The sequence below is a fragment of the Photinus pyralis genome, unplaced genomic scaffold, assembly GCF_008802855.1.
Source record: "Photinus pyralis isolate 1611_PpyrPB1 unplaced genomic scaffold, Ppyr1.3 Ppyr1.4_LG6, whole genome shotgun sequence".
Lineage (NCBI taxonomy): Eukaryota > Metazoa > Arthropoda > Insecta > Coleoptera > Lampyridae > Photinus > Photinus pyralis.
The window spans coordinates 40,886,978-40,892,540 of record NW_022170663.1 but is presented as its reverse complement, the minus strand read 5'-3'; the positions used below and the strand labels follow the sequence as shown (position 1 = coordinate 40,892,540).

At 33.0% G+C, this 5,563-nt stretch overlaps 1 long non-coding RNA gene across 1 annotated transcript; it reads left to right on the top strand.

Moving 5' to 3' along the window:
- The first annotated feature begins 3,925 nt into the window (after nucleotides 1-3,925).
- Nucleotides 3,926-5,135, top strand: LOC116174449. Its single transcript, XR_004146134.1, has 2 exons — nucleotides 3,926-4,256; nucleotides 4,582-5,135. It is a non-coding gene; the product is annotated as an uncharacterized LOC116174449 (long non-coding RNA).
- The last annotated feature ends 428 nt before the right edge of the window (nucleotides 5,136-5,563 follow it).

Below are 5,563 nucleotides of genomic sequence, written 5' to 3'. Positions count from 1 at the left end.
TGAATTGTCAAGATTTTCCTTGGCTCATGTGCCAGAGCTATACGCTACCAAATGCAAAAAGAAGGAACTAAGTATCTTGAAAACTCTAGAAGTAGTTAAGGCCTCGGACAGGCGGGCGGGCAGAGAAAGTGGCTGCAATAGCGCACTAAATGCGCTAAAAATAATGTAGTAGTAAATGGAATTACAATCGACGCATATGACAGAACAGTGCTAAAGGAACATATGGATAATTTTATTAAGAAGCACAAAATAAAAAAAACCCGCAAATTAGGTACAAAAAACAATTGTATTGCTGTCTGTCCGTCTGTCTGTCCGCCTGGCTGTCTGTCCGTCCGTCTGTCTCCTTTAGTTATGAACCGAATTGGATGAAATTTTGTACGTAGGCACCTCAAAAAGTAAAACTGATGACGATAAAAAAATTTGGTTTGCGCATGCGCAATTTCAAATTTTCTATTTGTTAAGATATTTAAATGAAATTCTTTATGTGGCCACCTCAAATAAAAGTAAAACTGATGCCAATAAAAAAAATTGTTTTGCGCATGCGTAATCCGATTTTTTGACATCTCTGTTAGTTATGAGCCAAATTACATGAAATTTGTATGTATGCACCTCGAATAAAAGTAAAACTAATGCCGAGTCAAAAATTTGTTTTACAAGCTATGCTGATCCGGTGGGACAGAATCAATCCCTTAAGGTGTGTTGTAAAAATGATGTATGTGCGAAGATCTCGAGGATCGTTCGGTATTCAGTTGTATCGGATTTTTTATTACTACGGTAGTCGGCGAGAAATTGAGCGTTGGGATTTTTCCGACGCGAAATTGAGCGTGAACCATACGAAAAGCACAATACCGATGGTGGCGCTAGTGGTCAAGTGGTCACCAAGGAAGAATGGGTGTGCTCTAACGTGCGTTTTGTATATCTTCGTCCATATCTTCTGTCCTGGACTCTAGTTTACCAAGTTGGTCCGAAATACTGACTTCATTCTGGAGAAGTGTAGATGTTAAATTTGCGGATTGATGCATAGTAATTTTTTCATTCTATTATATTGTGGTTATTTTTGTCGATTATAAGAGTATCTAACGCTAGGAATATTACGTTGCCTTTAAAATTTAGCAACGACAGAAATTGTCACAGATCTGCAGGAGACAAACTCTAATAAATTTTGGTCTGTAAAATCCTTCAAAAAAAATCTGTAAGTAATCTGACCACCAGAAAAAATTTTAACGTTATCAAGGAATGACCACAAGAGACAGCGAGAGGACCCATCAATTTGAAGAGTATGCACTTATTGTAACAGTTTTGCTTTACTTAATATTTCATTCTCGTTATACTTTTGTTTATAATGAAGAATTATTTAAACAAGCAATCTTCAATCTTCCAGTTAAAAGGAAATAAATATACAAACAGATTGCAAAATCGAATAAGCCCGAAAAATAGGCAAAACCGTGGTTCTAAATGCTTACAAGAATGTTATGTAAAATGTACGTTCTTCATTCACAGACGTCACCTAAAATGAACGCATAGATTTTGGACGGAGAATATTTCTTAACAAGTTATCCATTTTTTTTACAATTTTCTATGTTTGTCGTTAAAAAAGCCACTTTTTCTCGTAAACATTAGAAAATAGCGAGAAAAGTCTTATTTTTTAGGTAATAATGTTTTTTATTCTCAATTTTTGTGTTTTGTGTATTAGGCGATTTTCTCTCTTTGTTACACTCAATTCATAGCAACATCAACAACAAACTAAAACCTGAAACTGCAAAGGTCGCTTTTTTATTTATTATTATGTAGGTATATAAACATATGTATACATAATACATATTATACAGACAGACGTAATACCAAAATGATTTTCACGCCCATTCTTTATTAATAATAATAATAATAATAATAATAATGGTTTTATTTAGTTAACCCGTCAACTAAAACAAAAAAACAAAAAATTAAAAAATTAACACAATTATAGTATAAAAAGTAGAGGGCAACTAAATTGGGCGATGTTCAGATACAGACGAGGATACGCCTGATCTGCTCTTCCACACTACCCACTCATAACTATATTTAACATATTAATAATGTTGTGCAATGGACTAACAGACAAAAATTTAAAAAAAGAATTAATTTGTGATAACTACTAACTATATGATGTATAATACATTGGTTCATGGTAATATGGAATAACACAGTAAAAAGATGTTATTGCCGCTGCCGGTCAAGTACGATTTTGCGGACGTATTTTTTAAATTGAGATGTGCTAAGTTTTTTACAAGTGTCAGGAAGCGAGTTGTATAGGTTAGCCACTTGGTACGTAAATGATCTTTCAAACAGAGCCGTTTTGTGATAAGGGGGTGTGATTAAATGAATCAATCTGGGATTAGTACTGAATCTAATCTTTTCATATAGATACAAAGGAACTTTTGCATTAATTATTTTGTGGTATAATACTGCAGCATGAACAAATCTCCGATTATCCATATTCAGCCAGTTTAATTCATTAAACTTATGGGAGATGTGTTCATGCTTTCTAATACCATAAATGAGTCGCAGGCATGAATTTTGCATTTTCTGAATCTTGGTTCTATCGGAAACGTCCAAACAAGGTCCATAGACACTATCACAATAATTATATTGTGACAGTACTAACGCCTCACAAAGTATAATTTTTGTGGCCCGATTAAGGAGGTGGCGATTATTAAAAATTAATTTTAAACTGAGATAAGCCTTTTTGGTCGATTTGGTTGATATTATAGGTATTTCTTTTTCAGTATTAATAAAACGTAATTTAAAATAATTATACTTAAAATTATAAACGAAATTTACTGAATTCTCGTAGGAACGTTTCCATCATATTTCTGTCGTTTCAGTTTAAAAATGAAAACCTGCACTTCTCAATCACTAAGTTAATTCAATAGTTTTTTTTCTGTTTATTTTCAAAATCATTATTCGTAAATAGATGATGGTATGGCTAAAGTCAGCTCGGTTACTTAACCCTAGAGATGTGTTTATTTTTTGTTCAGTGCTAGTCCAACTCAAAATTTATGCAAGTTTGAAAACTTAAACTATCTAGACAAAACAATAAAATTTTTTAAGTGGCTGAAAATCTTTGTACGTATACTGAGGGTTATTGCACTGTTCTGACGCGACGAAAACGTAGTTTATAAATGTCTCAGCACTCTTCCACTTACATATTAGTGAAACTTTTACTTTTAAATTGGGTTATAAGTTATAATTTGCGGAATTTATTCACATTAAAAGGTTATCCTTTCAGAAATAATGTTTTCGTGTTTAGAATTGGACAGATTTTTGGAGGTATATGACGTGGTGACGTATCCCAAGTTGTGGCCTTCTCAAAATAACTTTTAACTTGTCGTTCATTTTATAGATGAAGAAGACCGTTTAAATTCCTTACACTTAAATTCTGTATACGTATTTGATTTTTTTACTTATATGTGTTTATACCTTCACAATTTCTTTCATATTGCTATTTGGCGCCGACTTCTAGAACCATCTATTGTTGTTAACACATCTATAATTAAACCAAAGTTGTTGGCCAGATTCTCTTCCGTGGTCGGGCTTTGCAAATGTCACAAATTGTACCTAGTGTTATATTTAGAACATTCTTTTAAATTTGACCTTTTTTTGAAATAAGGTAGACGAGGATTCCACCTGATATAATAACACTAGGGGCGTGTGTAATTTTTAGATACATATCGCCAATATACAACACCAACTCAAGACGCGGAACCGTCCGTTATTTTGTCGCGGTTGTCTATAGGCATTTGATCTGTGGAATTTTCCACTTGTTATACAGATACAGGGTTTAACAATTAGATACGTCAACTAACTGGGTGGAGGGACCAAAACAAGCATTGTTCGCAAATAAACCGATGATCCAAAATATTTCGTTTGAGATCTACACTCGCGTCTACACTAGTAAAAGTCCCAACATTGTCGTTTCTACTTTTTTTTCTTGTTTATGGAATCTAGTTACTACGTTTATCAGATCAGAATTCATTCTGAAAAGTTGTTTGAGTTTTCTTGCTTTAACGAATTTGATAAAGTTTGTAAAACAGATATTTGGTGTCATGCTTGGGTATATAATTAGTGAACGCGTAGTATACATTTATTCGCGGACAGTATTAGGTACATACATCCAACATGCAGATGGGATTTTTAAATACAGAGAAGGATGGACGGGTTAGCTTCCCCTTTATATGAAAACAAAAAAGTGTCATTATATTCTCCTTCGAAACTTCGTAAGTGATCTATTTTTATCTATCCATTAGTTGCATAGGCGATAGTGGTTTATCGAATCTTATTTTCTTTTCCGATGTCGAATTTAGCACATCATATTAGTAAAATAATCTATTTTAAGCGTAGGTAGGTACGTATACTAGACACAATGTTCAGATAGTTCAGTGTTCAAGTCAATTGACAAACAGTTTCAAATGTTTCATGGTACTTATTAATATATATATACAACATTTTATTTTGCAACAAAAATAAACTAGTCTAGACGAAAAGTCGACAAACTGTAATTGTATATGGGTCGCGGTCTGATTCTTTCAATTTGAATTGTAGATACGTCACAAGCAACCGTGGTCGAGCTGGATGTCGGCATTGGATTGGTAAGGAAGATTTGAGTAAAACCCAAGGAAATAAGAAATTCACTCCCTTTTGGTAAAATGTATGTATCAGCTACAGCTCAGGAACTCTTCCAACTTCAACCACTGATCTCGAAATTAGCAATAATTACGACTAGGGCTGCGCAGATCCTAGTCTACTATATATCAGAAAAAAACCGAATAGCATCTTTTTCTCCGCAAGCTATTAATGGAAGATATAAAATGACAAAGGAAAATGTGTTGTGCATCTTGTGAGAGTGTTGTCAAGAACTAATACAAAATTGAATTTTTTTTAAAGTAGGTACGCTATTCACCCTGGAAAGGGCACTTTTGTCCATCTAACCGGAATTGTAACCATAAAGGATCCCAACCATAATGCTGTGCGTGTCAAAAAATGAAGAAGTAAAGGCACTTTTAATAAAGTTGAGCCCTATAATTGAAAGGAGTATTTGATATTGTATTACAATCAGAGATAAATAAGGCAATAAAATTGTACTTTTTTTATTACTACCATTTCGACTCCATTTTTTTCCAATCTTAAATGATTCCATATGTAGATATTTGAAATAAAGCTGATTTGAACGAAAGAAATAAATGCTTAATTTTAAAAACAATTTGTATTGTAATTAACCAGCGACTAATAAAATATTACATTATGATTAGATACATGTTATATCCCAGGTTCAGTATGTCTGGTAATATTTTCCAAAAGTATATCGATAATATTATCTATTATTTATCGGCTGTTATACGAATACATTCTCAAAACACTTTAACCACCCAGATATTAAAAATAGATTGTTTTCGATTATGGATAATTTTTCTCAGCCCTAATTACGACCCGTCTCATGTATTGAAAAACCACTACAAGTGTTAAAATAACTAATAATCACAATGTTGATCATAATAATAATACATCCGTTCTAAGTAACTCCGAA